The sequence below is a fragment of the Dermacentor albipictus genome, chromosome 2 (genome assembly GCF_038994185.2).
Source record: "Dermacentor albipictus isolate Rhodes 1998 colony chromosome 2, USDA_Dalb.pri_finalv2, whole genome shotgun sequence".
Taxonomy (NCBI): Eukaryota; Metazoa; Arthropoda; class Arachnida; order Ixodida; family Ixodidae; genus Dermacentor; species Dermacentor albipictus.
The window spans coordinates 204,780,517-204,803,080 of NC_091822.1; the positions used below are offsets into that span (position 1 = coordinate 204,780,517).

Below are 22,564 nucleotides of genomic sequence, written 5' to 3' on the forward strand. Positions count from 1 at the left end.
GAGGTCGTTAATTTAGATCAGAAAAAGAAATGGTCCGAGTACGCTCCCTTGTGGTACACCAGATGTTACGCCATATTATACTAGAAATAAAGTTATCGACGACGGCGAATTGCTTACGAAATGACAAGAAATTTCTTATCCAGAATACTGTTATGGAATCGGTGTTTAAGCAGGAAATTTTACCTATGAGACGGCAATGAACAACGCGATCGAAAGTCTTAGCGAAATCTATGAAAATGGAACCTGTCTGTGGGCCCGTATCGATGTTTAAAAAATATCTGTAGTCAATTCGATTAGTTGCGCTTCACATGATAGTCCTTTTCTAAAACCATGCTGATCTTTCAAAGAGATCTCGTTAGTTTCCAAGTGATTTGCTACGTCTGAAAAGATTATGTGTTCTGGTAGCTTATCGGGAACGGTTGTTAGTGGTATTCGACGGTAATTGGTAACAGTGGTTTTATCGCCAGACTTAAAAAATGGTATAACTTTAGCGACCCACCGGTCCCACGGAACTTACCCTGTTGAGTCGGACTTTGGAAACAAGCGAAAGATAACTGTGCTAGAGGGTACTACTGTATATTTTAAGATATTTGAGTTTATGCCGTCCATGCCAGAAGAAGTTGACATCTTGAAGTTGTTGATCAGCTCAGCATTATAATATTGTTATATTGATAGGGGTCATATATGGATAATCGAATTCGATGTGTGTTGGTATTTTTGAATGGTCTTCCTTTGTAAATACGGCCGTGAAGTAATTGTAAAGATACATGCTGAAAGCTTTCGTGCAATCGGCAAGCCAGAACTATTAAGTAATTGTGAAATGTCGGAATCTTTAACGGGAGAGATTGTTTTCCAAAACTTTTTTTGGTTGTTGGAAGCAGCGATTTCTGATCACAAGAGAAATACTTTTGCTTGGCTTGACACAGGGCATTGCAGTAGGGCTACATCACAATACTTATGTTGGCTCCAAGATACAGGTGTGTCCACACGTTTGGCAGGCCTTTAGAGACGCTTCTTTTTATTTTTCAGACTACGAAGAGCTTTACTAAACCATGGTTTCGATGAGTTAACGCGAAATAAAACCTTTGGTATATCCGCATGTGCTAATTCCATTAATTTTTGGTTGTACAGGCACCAATTGTCGTTCACTGTCCGCTCAGAAAAAGTTGCCAAGAATGACGACGGGAAGCTTTCCAAACCACTGTTAATAGCGCTGACGTTTGCTCTTTTGTTATCAAAAACTTGTTCAGTTTTCAGGTGACGTTAACATTAAGGTGTATTAACTGTGAATTGTAATAACCGGTGGTCACTGAACCCATCCGCAAAAGTGATAGTGTTGACCCTCTCGGGTGATAGAACAAGATACAAAATGTTATTGATACGAGTTGGTTGGTGGGTTAATTGCACAAGTGAAAAATAATGTGTTCCAAAGTAATGTGATATGAAGTAATGTGATCCAAAACAAGATCAAGAATGCCACCATTGAAAGGCACACACCAACTAACCGATACGTGTGAAAACAACTTAATCGCAACTTGCTTCCTCTTTTTCATGGCACTGCACTTTTGCGCGGCTATCTTGAGATCTCGAGAAGCCGCATCACTTATTTTTCGGATACGACACATCTTCCTTTCATTTCTTTCAATTCCATAAGCCTAAGAATTTCCTTTGTTATTCTGCATTGGGCCCGATTAAAAAATACCAGTACTTTGTCCCAGACCGGAAGGCAGCCGCACTCCCGGCGGTTCATGCCTGGATGTCTAGAAATAACTATTCTGGCGTTATAACGATGCTCCGTTAGCCTCTGAATAATACAACGGCCTGTCTTTCCGATACGCCCACGTTCGCACGACAAGGGTATTAAGCAACATTCTCTATGCAATTCATAAATTGCGTGCGGTGCCTTGTGGTACAGGCGGTAGTCTGTTCCTTGTCCGAATTTATTTTGTTGCAAATCCTTTGCAGTCTTTCAGGAGCAGAAAAAAATTGGAGGAGGCTTAAGCTTCGCCTTCCCGTTCGCACCACCCACTCATTCGCTCGGCATGCTCTTGAGTCGCACAAAGACGAAACGTGCGCCTGAGCAAGCGGAACGAACCAAAGAACTCGGTGTCTCGGAGTGAGAAACGATCTACGCGAGCCACACGCCGTGATCGGCACGGACAGCCGGGTCGCGACGCGCCATGAAGGCGGACGCGATCATGGGGCTGACGCCTCGATGGGATCGTCCTCTATCTCGCTTGGGAGATCGAGGACATATTGCGGGTTCGTTGCTTGCTGACCGTATACGTCACTATCGCCGTGGGCGCCCAGAAACTTGACGCTGCAACACTCAAGGGCATTTATTTGACCTCGAGCGCATTGGCACTGGCGTTCGAGGGCGTGACTTCGCAAGGTACGTGCAGCTGTTTGGAAGTCACGAAGCACAGGGATGGGAAGCATGCTTGTGCATCGCGAACGGTTTAGAGCCTGTCATAATTTAATTGAATTCTGGGGTTTCACGTGCCTGAACTGTGATTTGACTATGAGGCACGCCGTATACAGTGGGGGACTCCAAATTAGTTTTGACCTTAGGGGGTGTTTCACCGGCCCCCAATGCACGCGACACAACCGTGTGTTTCTTTTTTTTTCATTTCGCCCTCATCGGAATGTGGCAGCCGCGGCCGGGATTTGGTCCCGCCACCTCGTGCTTAGCAGTGAAACACCATAGCCGGTAAGCCACCGTGGCGGTATAGCCGGTCATAAGCATTCTTGAAGGAAATTCGGAAGCGCTGTATAAGTTAGTTAGTCATACCAGAGATTGTGCGCAAGAATAACGAAAGGACCACGCTGGAGCTCGGCGCCCTGTGTTTGTGAACTCGTTCGAGTCTGATCACTTCGTTAATCGTGTGCGCAATCTCTCTAGTATTCTTAAAAGCGCACGCCAGCGCTAGATTTTGCTGCGAGCCGATTGGTGAACATAGTGCGTAGCCAACGATAAGTGCCCACTCCGTTGTTACGTGTGGGGACCCCCCTACCCGGTTTTACGGCAATGTGCTACAGCACTGCGTGGCTGTAGTGAAACAGTCAATGCAGAAAGCTTCGAAAATATCTTTCGAGGTAAGTGAATAGCTTACCGAATCCGTCCAATTAGCTGCGACAGCCGTTTCTTCCCGTTCCTCAGTCCCGCTGACGCCGCCGTGCCTCGCGTCGCCTCCCCAGTTTCTGTTCTGTGGCAGTCATCGCATCAGCACGCCATGGTTCACCGCCGCTTCGCAGTTCCGCAAGGTTCATCGATGTTTGCCGTGGCGTCTACGCCTCTCCGACCAACCAGTGAGGTCCGGAGGCACCTGCATTTTTCCCTCTCCCCCGGCAGCCCACTCTTTCTCACTACGCCTGGAAAAAAAATTTAATTCTGGGGTTTTACTTGCCACGACTGCGATCGGGTTATGGAACAGGCTGTAGTTTTGCACTCCGGGTTAATTTTGACCACTAGGGGATCCTTAACGCACCCCCAATGCACTGTGCACGAGCGTTCCGGCACTTCCGCCCCATTCGGGATACGGCCGGGTTCGCACCCGCGGCCCGGAGCCGAGCAGCGCCACAACCACTGCGCCATACCGCTGCGGCGTCGCCTCCGCGTTCCATGAGCGGTGGTGGTGTGGTGGTAAAAACTTTAATTCGTCAACAGAAAATGATTTATGAGATTAGATGTGGGAAGTCATGATGGCTTCGTGAGGTGGCCATCAGACCGTGTCTTACGGCGACTTCTAAAGCCCAGGTCACGGCCTGCATTTGAACCGCAGGTTCCGAGCTGGTCACCGCAGCCTCCCACTGCTCTCGGTTGGATAGCTGCCATTCGGCTCTAGGTTTGAGCTCAGGGAATCCGTGCAAGATGTGTGCTAAATCGGCTTTGTCAGCCTCGCATAGCGTACATTCAGGGGAGTGTGTCCCTGGGTAGAGTATGGATAGTTTGTACGGGTTGGGGAAGGTGTGCTTTTGGAGTTGCCTCCACGTCGCCTGCTGGTTTTTGGTTAAGGAATTGTCAGGGGGTGGGTATTCGAGTCTTTCGTTTTTATAGTATTGCGTAATGTCGTGGTAGGTTATCATGCGCTCTTTTGCTCCTCGCAGGATCGGTTGGCTCACTGCCCGGTTGACGAGTCCTCGGGCGAAATTGTGAGCCGCTTCGTTCCCGGGATGGGACGAGTGCGCAGGGATCCACATGATTTTGATCTGGCGGGGCGTGAAATGTACTTTCTTCAGAATTTGTAGCGCCGGTTCGTGTGTTCTGCCTTTGGCAAAATTACGCACTACCGTCTTGGAGTCGCAGAAAATTATTTTGGCTGCGGTATTTGTGATAACTATTGCTATCGCGGCTTCTTCCGCTTCTTCCGCGTGCCTTCCAAAAATGGTGACCGCGGTGATTGGTTTGAGGTCGGTTCCTACTACCCCTGCGGAGAAAGCGTCGCGTTCTCCGAGTTCGGCTACGTCTACGTAGACCGCTTCCTCGTGGTTTGCATAGTGTTTCTGGAGTGCTTTGGCCCGGGCCTGTCTCCGTTTGCTGTGATACTCCGGGTGCATGTTCTTTGGGATTGGGTCAACCCTGAGGCGATTGAAGATGTCTCTGGGTATGGGCCCGACGTTTGTTTGAGTGCTCTCGTACGGGTTCTTAATTTCCTTAGGATGTGTCTTCCCGCAGGTGTCTTGGTTAATCTTTCGTATTGGGCTGTTCTGTGTGCTTCAACTAGTTCGTCCAGCGTGTTGTGGACGCCCAGTTTCAGGAGTCTCTCGGTTGATGTGTATCTCGGCAGATGGAGCGCCGCCTTGTAGGTTTGTCTTATGAGGCAGTTTACCTTTTCCTTCTCCGCTTTATACAGGTTGAGATATGGGAGGGAGTACACGAAACGGCTGAGCACGAAAGCCTGGATTAGACCATCATACCTTGCTGGTGAAGCAGCGCACTGACACGGACACAGTGAAGACAAACAGAAAAAGACGACACCCGCAGCGGGTGTCGTCTTTTTCTGTTTGTCTTCACTGTGTCCGTGTCAGTGCGCTGCTTCACCAGCAAGGTATGATGATCACTCACCAACTAGCCCAACTTTCCACTTTACTGAACCTGGATTAGACGCCTAAGATCCACTCCCTTCATCCCAAAGTGTTTGTTGGCGATGCGTCGGATCAAACGGTTGGTTTCGTTCACGCATGCCGTAAGTTTGTTGATAGTCACTGTGTTTTTGCCGTTGCTTTGTAGGTGCATACCTAGTATCCGGATCGTTTGGACCTCGGGATCTAGGGTGCCGTCCACGTATACTTCTATAGGGACTGAGGTTTTTGTATGGCCTCGCGGATTGTATCTCATGACGAGAAGTTCAGATTTTTGCGGGGAGCACGATAATCCTATCTTTCTGGCGTGTTCCGAGACTACGTCTGCTCCAGTTTGCAGTAGGTGCTCGATCTCTCCCTCGTTCCCTTTGGTTACCCAGAGTGTAATGTCGTCTGCGTATTAGCCCCGAGAAAGAGGAATGGCGCCCTCTCGCAAGTGACGTCACGGCCAGGACGCCGCTCGCTCCGGCTCGCTCGGCTGCCGCGCGCGCTCGTTCCCTTCGTGTATGCTTGGGGTATAGGTGGCTCGAGCCGTACGTATTGAAGAATAAGTCGGCTTCTTTCAGCTGCAATACCTTAACCTCAGTTTCGTCTTCAAAAGCGTGTGAGTCGAGAGACTTTGCGACTTGGATATCGCAAGCTAAGTAGCGTTAAAGGGGTCTACAAGTTTTTGCAATGCATATATGCGCCGTGTCTATAGGTAAATTTTGACTAAAAAAACAATATCTGCAAATTCAACGCGCGAAGTTGTGTATGATGCTTCGCTAAACACTTAACATTCCTTTAGTATTTAGCTATGAGAGGTATTGCATTTTACGTGGAAGAAAAATTTGGTAATTGGCGTCAACATGTTATCCGATGTTAGAAAGACACTGCCCAGCGAAGCTGTCATCATGATTCCTATTACTCTGGTGTGTTGTTCTATTCAAATATGGCCATTAATTAATGCGTAAAAAATAGTTAGGCGCGCATTTCTTATGAAAATGTTTGCTGCTACTTTCATCCCCCTCTGAAACAGGCCTCCAAAAAACGAATTGCTCATGGCTGCTAACACAACGGCGTGTCATGTAGAGTATTTACATAGTTAATTCACAAACACCATAGTAGCAATCACCTGAGAGAAAAGTTTCGTTGTTTAGATCGACAGCCACTCAATTGAAAGTGATGAAATGTATCATAGTGGCCCTCAGTAGCCTTTATCGACAATATGGCACACCCCTGATCACGTAACTGTAGCAATCGACTGTCCGTATGGCGAGGCACGCTATGTTCGCGAAACCCATCAGTTCACTTCAACCTCGAATTAAAACCATAAAGCATTTTTTTACAGCGCCAACTGGAATGGCTAAAGTATTCTCGAGCTACTACTACGCAGCTTAGATTGCCTACAAAAGGAAAATTCAAGCACCATTTGTCTCACCATGTCTCGATCCAGCCTTATTTAATTATACAAACGGATAATTATTCGCATCGTCCGTACATAAAAGAGAACCTTGCAGGCTAATTTAAGTTTGCTCCAATCCAATCGTAAACATTCATAAAGAAAGCACCACAAGCCTTGCATATACTTTCACTTGATTTCTGACCCTCCACAGGAGGAATTTCGATATCTTCAATATGTCCCATACTACTAGTCATTGACGCTTCGACTGCTTTCTGGCTGCAGCTATGCGGTCCAGCAGGCATACTTCACTAAAAAAATTGGGCCGAGCAGCCTGTGTCAGTTTGCCAAACAGATTCGTCATGTATATTCCTCAAGCAACAAGCACCAGTAAATTTCTCAAGTGAGTTTGATTTGATTTGATTTATTAATTTCCATTTACACACACACATGTACAGAGGAGTGGTAAATGGAGGTGGATGAGGGAAAAAAGCCTCACAGACGCGGCTTGAGGTAATCTCACCTCTTAGATACAATATGGCTGCATGGGGTAACACATCAAGCGCCATATAAATTTCATTTATGTAGTGGCCATAAAACATTGCAGTTATACAATATATGAAAGCGCAGTGAAATATTTCCACGATAACAATGCAAAACACACTGTGGCATTGAAATAAATAAATGATATACACTTGGTAACATAGACAAAAAAAGAGGAACATAACATGCATTATTAATCATTAACAAACGCGCTCTAAAGAGGTGAGTTGAACGTGTAGCACGGAAAAGGGCATATATATTGGTACATTCCTATTTGTACTCTGTAAATAGCTGTAAGCCTTCATTAACTTTACTTCACATTTCCGCCGCTTAAAAAAAAATAAACACGTGAAGAACCGCCTAATGTTGACAAGCAGTTAAAGAAGCAAGTGAGGCGTGTAGAATCTAAGCTCCAGTATTGGTTAAGTCACCGTGCTACTGCCGAGCGTTTCTGTGAGGAAACGCAAAAATTTGATATTATACCATGAACTACTCGTCGTGAGCAAATCTGTTTCAGCGGAATAAAATCAACGTAACTGCTGTAGAAGTCATATATAGCCAGCTTTGTGACATACTTGTTGCACCGCGGCAGGTATGGTATCATAACTGGATTCCTATAGGCTATGCTTTTGCGATTGTCTATCCGCGTATGAAAAACACGCAATGGGCTGGTCTGCGTCGCTTCGGCTGGCACTGTAGCGTTGCCTTCGAGAGCTGCATTGTTGTCTAAGAAATTAGCTCTTTGAATAAATGTTCGCAAAGGAAGACGTCATAAAAATATATTTGAGACGACCACCATAAGTATACAAGCAGAGAGAACGAGGGCGAACAAACGAAAACACCTCAGAAAGCGCCCGGACAACGCCCGATCTGTAGCAGACGACAGGCGCGAGTCATTGCCCTGACCATAGAGTTAGTAGAACAACTCTAGAGGAAAAGCTGGGCCGGAAAAGTGGGAACCTCTAGGGCGCCGCCCTGTTGCTACTGGTCAATGTGGCCAGCGCAATTACTATTGAAAGAGCTGAAAACAAGTACAGGTCACCTTATGCTTTGTCATTTAAAACGCATATTTGATGGCTTTATGAAGGTGGTGGGTTAATATTAAGTTTATAGAAAGTGATCGCTAAGTCCGTGACTTATGTGAATCACGATGTACGCATTCATGCAATAAATGATGACGCGAATTTCGGTTTCGAATCTGTTTTTTGGATGCGTAGTAGTTTCGTTTAGGTTTGACATGCGATCTGCGATCGCGCGTCGACATCGGATGGCACACTCGTGCCTTATGTGCCACCGAAGCCCCGAAGTGCTCTGGCATATACCTTCACATGTAAGTAAACGAATGTATCTCCTTGTTGAGAATATCACGCGAGTAGGCAGCTCTTGTGGTGCATCAAAATCGTTTGAGAAGCGTCACTTTTCTACATGCGGAGCGGTTTTTTTATTTGCAGGTTTCCCTTCAGTAGGAAATTGCTGCAGGCGGACCAGCGCACCGCAATTGTACTGGCGAAGCCACAAGCAACTCAAAGAATCTGTTTAATTGTCGCACTTTGAACAGTCATGCTTCTACAAAGGCCACAGCAGAAAAACAGCCTGATGCCGAGTATTTCTGTGCCACGAAGTAATCAAGAGGCGAGTGCCTAATGCGGACGAAATCGAGCTCTTGCATCGAAACTTAGAACGACAGAAAGCTGAGCTAGTTGGTAAGGATTCATTATGCAAAACAAATGTGAAGCGTGCAGACAGGACACAAGAGTAGAGAAGTGGGCGGCGCTCGTGTTGTTTACTAAATACTCTACTCTTGTGTCTTGTCTGCACGCCTCACCTCCGTTTTGCATAACGAGTGCATCAACCCACATATTAATAGCGTAGGCATTTTGTTAACTGTGCAATATTTTCAACACTTCCTTGCATGCCATTTCATGTGGAATATCTTTTCTGGTCACAAATTTGTGCAGCGAATCTATTTGCATGATCGACTCCGGGCCTGTGGGACCGTTCACTTGCACTTGATGCTGAGTCTTTTACATGTATCCATAAACTGCAGGTATGCACATCAGATCCCTGCGAGCATTTTCAAAATTAAATTATTATAGACAACAGGCACATATGCAATACTGACATAATCTCAAATACCACTAAGCAGCTGGGACACATTTTTGTTGATCATACTCGCAGGTAAAATAAGTAGATCATGCGGACAGCTCCAGCTCATTATCCTTAAATCAGTGTGTACAAGGGGTATGCAAAATTAATTTTTTATCGCGCACCGATTATTTTGCTGTATAAGCAAGAGAACCCACCACGTTAGTGTAACGTATCTTGTACATCACACTAATATGTGCTTTAATTTACCAAGTGAGATGAGTTACTTTTATGGCTCATTCAGTCATATCACACTGCAAGCTGCATTCATCAATCTTCAATTGGATTTTGCAAATGTTTAATGAAACATGTTTCCCAAATTTTATGCAGATATGCAATTTGGCAAGCCCTCCCGTGTGTTCCAAAGGTAAAATTTAAGCTCTAAATTAAAGAAGACATCTCTAGTCAGAAACAAGCAAAAATGGCGAATGCAGAGTATCAGAAGCCCAAGGTACAGAAATTATGAGAAGTGTCGAATAATTTTAAGGAAAGAGTCGTATTTGAAAATGCAAGACTGTTCAGTGGAGGTCAAGCAAGTCAATATAGGTAGAATACTCTGCAAAATTATGCGAGAGAGGGGATGTCAAACTATGGGTCAGGAAATGCGTTGTTTTTCTGCAAAACAAAAGCTGATTGCCATTACATAAGTCACTTTAGCATCATGAGGCTGCTGCTTGATAAATTCAGAAATAGACCAAAAAACAAGACACGCAAAAATAAAAAACAATTTAATGATGCTCTCTCCACACTGGGATAAATAAAAACAAACACATTACATCTAATGTGGACATATCAGATGCCTTGTGAAACACTAAAGGAAAAATTCAGTTTCGAGCTATGGCACTTGCCGCATAGATGTGGGGGGCCTTGCACTAATAGTGATAGTTGCCACTGCATTTAGAAATTGAAAGCATTCATGCAGACAAGGATGGTTCATTATATTTTTGGCTACCACTTCAAATGCCTCCACTAAGTGTTACAATGCTGCACGCAGCCATACTAAGGATCTCGCAGCAACACCTGCAGGTAAAAAGCAAAAAGCAGTCAAAGTGCTGGTGTGTACTGGACACTATGTTTGAAAACTTTTAGGCAAGAGGAGTGCAAGAAGCAGACATAACTGCATTTATTTCCATAATTCCCCATTCGAATGGTCTTTTCTTTTTGCTTAGACAATGCCTACGCCTAGCCACAGCAGCTCCCTCATACAGACTCCGCGAGCCAAGAGGCCGTGGAGGCAAATGCAGGTAAGAGGCAAGAAGCAATAGCACTGGTTTCGACATTCATCTAATTTCTTTATTCTTCTTTCGTTTAGGCAGCCAGCACACCCCGAACAGCCACCTTGACTGCGGATGTGTCACCCTAGTCACCAAGGAAACATTTGAGGGAAAGCGACAGGCAATGTGACAATACTCTTTCTCTCGGATGACTCCTATGCCTCGCCACGCTAGCACACTTGTGCACAAAGATGTCGCGGAGGCACATACAGGTCAGAGGCAAGAAGCAGTGGCACTGGTGTCGACATTCACCCAATTTTTTTTACTTACACCGAGGCAGCCAGCACACCTCGAACAGCCACCTTGACTGCGGGTGTGTCAGTAGATTCCTGTTGTACATATGCTCATAATAAACTTGAAGGCAAATGGGACAATGATGCATTGTTTTTTTTAACATTTATTGTACACATACAATATATGTTATACTTTGCAGTGCTACAGAGCATATTTTGAAGCTTCCCCCTATATTTTGCACCTTTACTTACGTATGTGTTGTGTGGCCCTCAATGCAGTTCATGTTGTAGCAGCTGCTTTGTCTGTGTATCGCACATTGGCTAAAGCTCATGATATCCACATACTTCTCTCACATATGCAAAATAAAGTTCTATGTAGTCCTCAGTGTCACAACAAAAAATGAAAGTAAGCAATCCGATTGTGGAATTGTGTTTATTACAGTGATTCCTATGACAGTTACTGACAAGTTGACAACTTGAACTGGTCAATCCGTCCATAGCCTCCTCTATTTCTCAAAAATAAAGGAGGCTATGATCCGTCATGGCAAGGAATTGTATGTATACATAAAAAAAGGGGGGATATGTGTGTGTGTGTTTGTAGTGGGGGGTATAGGATTAGGGCGGTACGAAAAAATGTACCAACACCGTCCTCTAGACCCATTCCGTTAAGGTACCGTAACAAAGCGTATTATGCATAAAGTTCATAGAACCAACTCTGATACTACTACACACGCCAGGCGACGCGAGCTACATGCCATGACGCATTCGCGACTGCACCGGATGCCCTCCATATTATTCTCGTTAATCGTGTTCACTGCACCGAGGCAAAAGAAAGATCATGGGCGCAGGTGCCTTTAAAGTATCTCGACCTTGCGAGGCACTGCTGCGCGTGCCAGGGGAGCTGTCCGGGCGAACACTCCCTGGCACACACCTGACTCGGCGGCCCCAACCTACGTACCGTTCTGCTTCGAGCTTTGATCCCCCCACTTCTCTCTTGGGTGCCCTGGAGTTCCTGCGCCGCCTGCTTTATTATAATCTCAGGTGCTCTCCTGAGACTTCCGTTTGTCGGTTACATGCGCCTTACAGCTGGATCAGTACTTATAATAATAAAAAAACGCGATCTATCGTCGCGACGATAGATCGCGTAGGCGGATTTTGTAGCATACCGCGTCCGTGCGAACAGAATTACGGAACGCCAACGAGGAATCTGACCACAGCTTCAAGGTAACCTCGTCGAGTGACACTCCTGCAACAGGCGCGTGACCGCTGAAAACCGCATACCGCCGGAAACGTGAACAGGATCATCCCTCGGTTGCATAACTGCCACCTGTACGGCCAACATGGACCGAACCCACACCGTCCCGCAACATAGAATAAAGAACCAACTTATAAAGCCCAAACACACGGCTGCACGCACACATCACAACACTACAAGCGAGACGCCATGCTGCTACGCTGCTACTGTTGCCGGATTAAAACTGACTACTGTCACCAAGTTTAGCAAGCGTCTCAGGAGCTGGCAACCTCGGCGCGTAGCAACATGGCGGCGCTCTTGAGGTTCCCGATTTTAATGCATGGGCCCTATGGGTAGCTTGTCCTCTAGAGTCAGTATAGTAACTCTATGGCCCTGACGTCACGCGAGCGGCGCTCGCAGCGCCGCTCGCGTTCGTTCTCGGGGCTAATAGGGAATGCGATAGGTTTGGTATTCCTTCGAGCAGCTGTGCCATGGATATGAGCGCGACATTGAAAAGGAGGGGTGAGAGTACCGATCCTTGCGGCGTTCCTCTGCTTCCCAGTGTGAAAGGGTCGGATCTGAGTGACCCGAAGCGTATTTCCACCGTTCTAGCGGATAGGAAGGCTTTGACGTACGTGTGGGCTCGCTCGCCTACTCCTAGATTTGAAAGGGCTTCCATGATAGCCTCGTGCTTGATTTTGTCGAATGCTTTGGTTAAATCCAGAGCTAGGATTGCTTTGGTTCGTTTGCTGTGAATAGGGTTAATGACCTCCTCTGATAGTCTAAGCATGAGGTCTTGTGTGGAGAGATGTTATCTAAAGCTCAACATTGTGCTGGGGAAGAGTTCGTGCTTGTCCATGTGTTCTTGCAGGCGATCTAGAATCACGTGTTCTAGCAATTTGCCCAGGCATGACGTGAGGGAGATAGGTCTCAAATTTTGTATTTGTAGGCTCTTCCCTGGTTTCGGTATGAAGGTTATCTTTGCGTGTTTCCACGCTGCCGGCAGCTTGCCCTTTTCCCAGCATTGGTTGAAGAGTTTTGTTATAGCTTTGATTGATCCCTCATCCAGGTTTCTCAAGGTTCGGTTTGTGATTCCGTCCGCTCCCGGGGCAGAGGATGTGCGGAGTTCGTGTAGCGCCGCCCTCACCTCCGCCGTCGTTATTTCCTCGTCCATTCCTGGATTCGGAGGTCCTTTGTATTCAGGAAACGTTTCCTTGTCGGAGGTATCTACATATTTGCTCCTGAGTTCGTCGAGGAGTTCGTCGTCTTGAAGGGGGTGTTCGTGTATAATGCGGCTGATGTTCTTGTTACGTGCCGTCTTACAATTTTCAAGGTCTGGGAGGTACCTCAGTAGGTGCCACGTGTCTTTTAGGCCCAGTTTTCCATTCATCTGGTCGCATGTTTGACCCCATTGTGGTTTGACCAGCTCTTGTGCGTGGTGTTCTATTTCTTTAACTAGGCGAGTAATTTTGAGCTTGAGTCTTCTGTTGTGTTTTTGTTTGAGCCATCTCTTTTGAAGGCTTTCGTGTGCTTGCCACACGTATAGTAGTCTGTTGTCTATTGCGTCTGTTTCTGCTGTGACTGGTATGCTTTTGGTCGCGGTTTTGACGTCCTTGCCTAGCTATTCAACCCATTTGTCGAGGTCATCTATGGTGGTGGGTTCGTCTCGTGCTCTGATGAGTCTAAATTTGTCCCAGTCGGTGATCGCGATCTCTTTCCGCCCTTTCTTCTTTAGCGATGTGGCCGGGATGGTGGTTTCGATTATATAATGATCGCTGCCTAGGCTACAGGCGGTGTTCCTCCATTTCCCTTTTCGCACGTTCTTACTGAGCGTGAGGTCGGGGCTAGTGTTCATCTGCACACTGTTTCCTATTCGCGTGGGTTGTAGCGGATCATTCAGTAATGTTAGGCCTTCATCTTGTATGTAATTCCATATGGCGGTGCCCTTCTTGTTGTTTATTTTGTAGCCCCAGGCCGTGTTCCTGGTGTTACAGTCGCCTACTAATAATAGCGGCTTGTGTCCACAGAGCTTGAGTGTTTTGTTAACTGCCTCTAATATCGGGGGGTGGTTCGATCTGGGGGCGCTATATATGTTGAGAATAAATAAGCTCGCTTGTCCTCTTTTCTGTGGAATTATTTCCACGAGGAGGCTATCCGTGTCAATCGTGTTCGTGTCAATTTCGTGTTCGACAGCGGTCAGGTTTCTGTGGACCAAGACGGCCGCACGCGGGTTCTACGCTCCCGTTTTCTCGTACGTTTTATAGTTTCTGAGTTTGGCTTTAGTTAGTGTTTCTTGCAGTGCTGTGATGTCCGGTATTTCCGGCTTGTCTAAGTTTTGGATGTGGAGTTGTAGGTTCTCCCGCTTTGGGCGGAAGCCCCTGCAGTTCCACTGCCATATTTTGATTTCCTTAAGGTTTCCCTCCATATTGGTTTGATCTTTGTACCTGAGTGTTGATGAGACCGGATTTGGATAGTTAGATCGCTGCAAGTTGCTCAGCATGATCTGCGAGTTGAGTTTGTATCGTGGCTACGGTGGCCTCTGTTTGGCTTAGTCTGGTCTCGAGGGCGTCCATGCGCCCGTTTAGCTGCGTAGCTAATGCACCAATTTGTTCCTTCATGTCTGCCCTGATTCTCTCTTCGGTTGCTGCCATCTTCTCCTCCATGCGATCAAGTGGGGTGTTCATGCCTTGGATTAGGTGAATTACATCGTTTATGGTGGGGCTTTCCACGTCTTTGACCGTTTCGATCGTTCTCTTTTTAGCCGGGGGGCTTCTTTGTGGTGACGAGGCACGCGAGGATGCCGCGGAGCGGGGTACTGAGCCGTTGGGTATCGTCGAAGGGGTGCGTTGTTTTGAGCTTGGTGTTTCCTTCTGGGGGGAGTTTCTACCCTGTAGGTTTACAATGATTTCCTTAGGCTCTTTGATTGTTTCATTTTGTATTTCAATCATAGCCCTGAGCTCTGCGTTGCTATCTCTCTCTAAAGAGGTCTGCGGTTTCCAGCTCACCTGTTTTGGGCGTTCTTGACTGTCGGCTTTCGGGAGGGGAGGGAAGGAGATGGAGCGGCTTCTCCACCTTCTTTGGCTGGAGTTGGACCTTTCCCGGCTCCTGGAATGGTGTCTTCCGCTGTCTTGTTGTCCGCGTTGCCATTGGCTTTCGGTGGGTTTTCTGCCCCTGTAGTGGGGTCTCTCGAAGCGGGCCTTGCAGCTTCTGGTGCCCGTGAAATGATCTCCGTTGCACAGGATACATTTTGGGGTGCAGTCCGGTTTCTCTTTGGCGGGGTGTTGCGTCCCGCAGTGGTTGCATAGGTTGGTCCTTTCCCTCGGGCAGACGTCGGCTCTGTGTCCGGCCCGTCGGCAGTTAAAGCAGGCTTCCGTTTTGGCACGGAAGGGGTAGCACGAGTATAGTCCTCCGAACAAACGGAGTTGGCTGGGTACCTTTTGGGTTCCAGTAAAGGTTATTAGTGCCTATGAGGTCTTGCCTAGCCTTCTTGCGTCTGCAATTTGGCACCCTTTGTTGAGGTCCTGGATGTCTTCGAGGATTTCCTCGTGGGTTTGGTCTTCGAGCACGTTGTAGGCGATTCCCTTGATGGCTTCGTCCGGGGCCGCAATGTAAGCATTGACAGGGTATATCTGGTCGATGATTCTGAGGTTTTGTAGACTGACATATTTCTTGACTCTCTCCGCCGATGGAGAGCTCACGGTGAAAGAATTATTGGTTGGGTTGACACGCACCTGGTCTTGCTTTCGAGCTGTAGCGATGTCCGTGTCGGACCCCTGGCATACCGTTTGCAGGAGGGTAGTGGCGGTGTGGAAACGGAGATCGAGGCCTCCTTTCGGTCTGAAAACCACTTTATTATCCGTGGCCGGGAGGCGAGGAAGCGGTCTCCTTCTTCTGATTGTTGGTCGGCCAGCGGCCGATTTCTCTTTCTCGGCGGCCTTGCCGTTACCGTCGTCGGTCGTGATGGATGACGCAAGCGGCGTCGCATTCTTCTTCCTAGGGTGGACGCGGTCGTGGGCCTTGATGGCAGAGGTCCAGAGTTTTTCGTTGTTGTATTCTTCCGGGGAGATATCCTCCCCATCCACAGTACACCCCATTCGGGCTCGGCGCCGGCGGCGGCAGGGAGAGGCCCTAGTCGCGTTAGGCCTAAAGTAGGCCCAGCACGACTACGTGCGGCTCGGGGGAGAAGTGCCCGAAATCTGGCTATGAGCAGGTCTTGTCTCCAAAAACGTAGCGGTTAGATGCACAGCACCTTCACTGACCTCGGTGTGATGTTCCCGGGTCGTCGTAGTCCGTAAAGTTGCCAAAAATCGGTCGAAAGTCGGCAGCCCATGCGAAACACGTCCGCACTGCTCGGTGGCAAGATGGCCGACACAACAACAGACAAGAGCATCTACTCTCAGCTGCGCTCAGACCAGTGTCTCTCCATGAACGGAGAAAGCCCGGCCGCCGACAACAGGGCGGAAGAACCAACGAGCGCTTGAAGGTATCCTGAGACGCAGGGCAAAGTAGAACAGCGGGCTTCATCGATCCCTCCGACGCGGCCCGCACACATTGGTCATGCCGTTAATCAACGCCTCTGTCGGTCGAGGTGCGTGCGTGTTCGCTGTGTGGTTTACACTATCTACTCTAGTTGAGCATGATAAAGCACACGAACCAGCGCATGCTCGTACTAGGTCTACGACCTAGCTAGGTCTACGAAGCCTTGAAACGACGCCACGAGTTACATTCCTACACGTCAAAAACTTGCTGGGCCACGAGGCAAGAGGCTTGTGCCAAGAGGCCCGGGCTGAGGCCTCAATTCCTGTGGGACGAATAAACCTGATTTACGTTTTTCTTGCCGCATTTTAATCAGGGATGAATGCAAAGAGAGAAAAAGTTAGCTCATACGATGCTTAAGGAACAACAGCGGTGGAAAATTATGCCGAGTCTCTGCACCTCGGTGTCTCCTGACTGCTCCTGTCTAGCTTTTCGTTGTGCAAGAAACGATCGACGAATCAACGCCCGAATGATGCCTGTCCGTCCTTGAGAATGCGTAACATGTGCGCGCAGGCTCGCGTGCTAGAACGCACATTTTTATGTTTAGTTTAATAACGCCACCCGGAGTGTAAAATAACTAAAGTTCCGAAGGTACAGAACACGCACAACAGAGTCCGTGTACCGAGAGTGGAAGGAAGTCGGCTGTCTTTTTTGTTCCTGGAGCTGCGTGCTACGCGATGTTGAACACATTGGGAGAAAAACGCTCAACTCTTGCCCGGCGCCTACTTTCCGAGCCGCGATACGCTCCGGTGATTAATGTAGGGAGAAAGATTAACGCCATTGCGCTCCGGCGTGCGTCATCGATGGGTAGTAAGGTAAAAAATGAAAGTCCAGAAAGGCCGTAAGGAGCGAGGTTGGAGCTGCTGGGGGTATCTAAAAAAATACTGGCAAGCGGATGCAAGTGTCTTGCAAAGGCCTCGATCGCGACGTCGTCAGCGATCATGTGGGGCTCGTTTATTATCGTCCTTATCGTCATTGCTTTGTGTCCTGTCTTGCTTTTGCGGACGCGACTCGCAAGTGCCTTGAATGAGCTCTCGGAAGTGTTTCTGAGGAATTCAGCTTAAGGCCTTATTAGGAACTTCTCACGATATCATTGAAAAGTGACAAGTTGGAGCACTCGTGGGCTGTCATAACTGGAATAACGAAAAGCGTGGCGAATCAGCCTAAATTTGGGAAGAGCTAACATGTAAGAGACACTGGGAGCACCGACTAAAGCTTGCGCTAAACGAGAAATTAAAACGGAAGCAAAGGCATGAAAATGCAGAGCTGTGCATGCAGACGGTGACAACGATCACCGTGATGATGCTTGGGGCCTAAAAAAGTATCTTTGCTGTTCAGAAGGAACTGCCGGCCTGAAAATGCAGCCCCCTGCTCACGCGTGTACCGCCACGAACAGAAGTAAAATAAAAAAAAGGCGTATGAAAGAAAGCTCGACAAATGCAGAGATCGGAAGAGGAAATGAATAGTCGCTCGAAGGTGCGCACCAGTGGGGGAAAAAGCGAGGAAGGACAGCCCCTTGTTTGCTGCTTCTTTTTAAATATGGATGTTCAACTCCGTTTCGGCGCTGCGATATTGTTTCGGAAGCGCCCGGACCCGTGCGTGCGAGAGGGAGCGGGGTTTATTCGAACAGAGGCTCCTTATACTGTCGGAAAGTATGCGCAAGGAGCATGCGCGATATAAAAAAGACGTGTGCCAGTGAAGCTGCATCCGTTTCTATTCAAGAATGATTTGGGACTCGTGAACCGTTTGTTGGGTTCTTGTAGGTGTCTTACGCGAAAGCCGCGAAGAAACAGTAAATACCTTAAAGGCATCAATAGGAAGACAGATATGGAAATATTTTCTTTTTTTTTGGCCAGGATGTGGATAACCCCAAAACCTTGTGAACGAGACGCCTGAGAGAGGACGGAGTAGACAAAGCAGAAACTGCATCGCAAGCGCAATACATACTTGGCGCGTTTACAATATACCATGGTCATCTTTTACAAATTCTTGCAACTATATCCGACGTTTTCATGAAAATGGCGAAATGGAAGGCTGTTTTGCCCTCGGATACTTTCAACGTACTCGTGAGAGAGTATGCGTTCATTGACGCCGCTTATACGAGAAGTCACGTGGTCTGATGACCAGTCGAAGTCGTCTCTGCTATATGCAGGATCGACCCGTTTTTGCTCTTCCCATCAACCAACGCATTGATGGCGCCTTTGTTACGCTCATACGTAGACTGCGCCTGGACCTTACTGGCCGCATATGATCGAGACCGTACGCTGGTTGCCCTCACTGTGACACCACGTAGGGTGCACGTGTGGAACACCCGCTCATCGAGTGTCCGCGATGCGAGCGTCAGCGAGAGGCCCCAGTTGCGCAAGCTCTTAAATCCATAGCGTCTATTTTGAGTGAAGAAGATCCTGGGAACCTGCTCAAATAAACAAAAGCACGCTGTCACAGCTCTTCGTCGTTTTGTCTCAGATAGCGACTTTATACAGTCTTTTCTGAAAGACTGTATAATGTATATATATATATATATATATATATATATATATATATATATATATGAACAACCAGAAAGGATGCTTGCGGCCTATCTGACAAGGAGCCCTAGGGACTTTTTTGTATCGATTAACGGTGATTAGACGCTCGCATATCGTCAGTACAGCTCGCTCTACATTGTTTATCAGTATACGCCGTAGTTAAGTGATAGTCTATTGCACGCTATTTTCCCTTCCTTATTTCTCTTTCGTTTGTTTCGCTTATTCCATAGATTCCTTAGTGGCTGGAGGTCACTTCTGATAATTGGACTACCTGGCCCATAGGTGGCTTATTTCCGTACTGCTTATCATTTAAGAAACAAGAACAGAAACGTCGTCCTCTCTTTCGGCAGCTTGGCACACGGCGATGTTAACTTTTTCTTAAGTGCGGTACGCTGCATATGGCAAGTAAGCATTAACGTTAAAGCATCGGCTAGTTGGTTATTCGTATTCAGGTGGGAACAACATTGAAGACAGGCACAAAGGTAAAGGCGCGTATAAAACAACACGTGTCGTAACGAGTGTACCTGTCTTCACCTTTGTCCGTGTCCTTGGCTCTCTTGAAACCTAAATAAGGCAAGTTGCAAAAAGATTCCTTCTTTAAAGGACATTGCCAACAATGTGGCGAGTTTTGGTAGTCCGTTCTCCAAGTGGCAAACACGATAATAATCGGTAAAGAAGTGAAGGCGATTTTTCTCATCGCCTATCGGCGTAGCCTTCCGCGGTTGACCGGCGTCACAAACCCGGAGCTTGGCGCGCGCCCTCGATCCTCTCGTCCGCCCATCGCGACCGCGGGGGCCAGTGTCGCCGGCCTAATGAGATGCGCCTGCGAGGCTGCGTCTGATGCGCGATCAGCGGCGGCATTCATTAGCGGCAGCGCCTGCTCGCGCAATTTCACCGGGGGGAAGGCGAGCCACCCTTTCGGCACGATCGCTTGTAAGTGATCATTTCCGCTGGCGTCCCCTTTGAAGTGGGGCGGCCACGAATGCTCACCTGCTTCAGCTAGTTAGGTTTTACTACATCACAGCCTAGCATTTTGCTTATATCTTCTTCTTCGTCAAAACTTTTATTTATATATTATACAGTTACTTATACGGCCCTAACGACTCCGGTCGCATCGATGTTTTCTCAGCTTTCTTCCACTCTAAACGCATCTCGCTTATCTCGCATGCTGACCGGTTAGTGCTTCCAACCGCTTTGAATGCCGGCGTGTCTGAAAGATGGGCGTTCCCTACTGGTCTCGCTGGGGAAATATTTTGGCATTCTGTTGCGATGCGCTATATTGTTTCATACTTTAGCTACAGCAGACCTCATCCTGCTGAGGATACTTGCTCCGGTAAGTTGTTGTCGATAGGGAACCAGCTCAAATAGCAAGGCGTTGTTCTTTGTCCCCTACAGATCTCCCTTCTTGATTTCTGTCTTGCCGTATTTGTAAATCTCCATGGACATTCTTGCTTCCATCCTTTCCATCCAACTCACCGCCTCTGTTTCTCTCACTTTCTCTTTGATGAGTCGTGGACATGTATATTTATTCAGCACACGCGTTACAGTGTGTAACGGCCTCTGTTCAAGTCCTAGTAATTGAATAAATCAATACCACGATCCATAAATAGATTTTCCAGCTCTAGACAGACCTATATATAGCATTTGGTCCATATCACTGACAGTGCAAGTATCGCAAATAAATAAGTTTTGTTCGAAAGTATGAAGACGAGAGAGAGAAGAGAAAAGGCAACGTGGTTAACTCGATAGACTGTGTTCAGTTTTCTACCCTACACGTGGAAACAAGAATTGAGAAGCGAAAGAAGGGGAAAGTAACAAAATTTCTTAATTCATTGAAATCACGGCACAAAAGTTCTTACGCCAGAGTTGTTCGTCCGAAAAAATTTCAGCCGATCCTGACGTCGGTCATGTTATTTATAAAGGCGGCCAGCCAATGGCAAATGGCATTTACGAAAGACGAGCATTGTGAATTTCGCCACAGATATCATATAGTGAAAAGAGTTAAGCTTGAATACAGCCATACGAAACGTAACCCTTTTGCTTTGTTTTATTGCGACAGAAATTAAATGGACACTCCAGGCGCATTGCTGCCGCTGGCGTCGCCGTGACCGTCGCAGTGGTGTTCCGTATTAAGTCCAAAGGCGATAAAATCGTCGACGTGCGCCGTGTGCTGTATGGGCGAGTGCAAGCGTGTGAGCGCACGCAACGGAGGAAAGCGGGGAGGAAGCGCGCCGTCTTTCGTGGCGCACAAGGATCCGTGGGAAGGGTAGGGAGGGGGGGGGGGCAACGTTACTAGACTAGCTTCAGTTTTAAAACTCGGCGCCGTTGCGCGGAACCGCCACCCGCCCGCGCCTTCGTGGCGCTGCAGTCGCGCCCGGCTTCACTTCCTCACTGGCCGGCTACGCGGGCGGGCCGGACTAAGCACGCGGTGCAGCGTTGGTGTACTCTGTGGTTCGTTGTTGACGGCGAATTTCAACAAGCATGTCATCCGCGAAACTGTAGCCTTCGCCGAGTTTCTTAAGTATATCAGCAGACGATGCCGACGTGCTGCGTACCTGGCTGCATAGGCTGCTATCGGAACGATGTCGACAGTTCGGCGCACCACTTTTTCTGTGCTCCCAGCAATTCGACGCTTCGCTCGGCGTGAAACAGAGTGATTTCTCGTGGCGACCGGGAACAGTCGGCGAAATCAACGGCACGCGCTCGTGCCACTGCTCCCGCGTTCGTCGTCGTCTTCCACAGCTGGCTGCGTTGCCGATCATCTTTCCAGCGTAGAATTTCACTTCACTTCTGTCGTCGTAATGGGGAGGCAGCGTTTACGGGGGTATACAAAAGATTTAATATTGAAGAAATTTAATTTCGAAGAATCACAAGCGGCACATCGCAGGCGAAGGCTGCTAACCACGCCGCCGAGCAAACTCGAGACATCGAACGCAAGCGACAACTGCAGACTGCGGGCATACCGTCAGTGACGTCGTTCTCCCCGTCGCAGCCGATTGTGTGTGTAACCTCGTAACTGAGAAACACTTTAATGAACTCTCAGGATTAACCCAGCGATAAACACAGGGCCGCACGTTTCACTTCGCTGATTAAGCGCCTTCACGGAACTAAGAATCCGACTTTTATTTGTTTATTTTTTGTGTGGCTTGCGTGTACAAAGACCGACCTCAGCTTTCTTTTTGTAGCGCGTCTTTGGTGTGGTGAGAAGCTTCGGTAGGGATGAAGATATCCTACAATCACGCACTTTGGCCAGATAGTCAGGATCGTGAGCCTAAACTGCGCGAACCGTTAAGACGACAGGAAGAAACACACGGCATTTAGAAACGCTCATGAGAGTGGCTTGTTGGGCTAGTTGGTACATGGTTATACAAGGAAAATGCCAGCGAACTTGAGAGTAGAAAAAATGAAGAGGCAGTCATAGACAAAGAGACAGGAAGGTGGCTGGTGGTGACCTGGAAAGTGGTGACAAGCCACCTTCCTGTCTCTTTGTCTATGTCTGCCTCTTGATTTTTTCTACTCTCAAGTTTGCTGGCATTTTCCTCGTATAATTTAGAAACGCAGCTTCTGCGCTTCGCTGTATGTGTTTCTTCCTTTCGGGCAGTTTATCC

General features: G+C 47.7%; 2 long non-coding RNA genes across 2 annotated transcripts in view; one reads left to right on the forward strand and one right to left on the reverse strand.

Annotated features, from left to right (window-relative positions):
- LOC135903445 (uncharacterized) overlaps positions 1–22,564 on the reverse strand; it is a 42,267-nt gene that overhangs the window by 6,132 nt on the left and 13,571 nt on the right. The window contains exon 2 of the long non-coding RNA XR_010564805.2: positions 3,114–3,372. This is a non-coding gene — a long non-coding RNA (uncharacterized lncRNA). The remainder of the gene's footprint in view (positions 1–3,113; positions 3,373–22,564) is intronic.
- LOC135903444 (uncharacterized) lies at positions 8,191–12,071 on the forward strand. Its single transcript, XR_010564804.2, has 3 exons — positions 8,191–8,709; positions 10,321–10,395; positions 10,464–12,071. It is a non-coding gene; the product is annotated as an uncharacterized lncRNA (long non-coding RNA).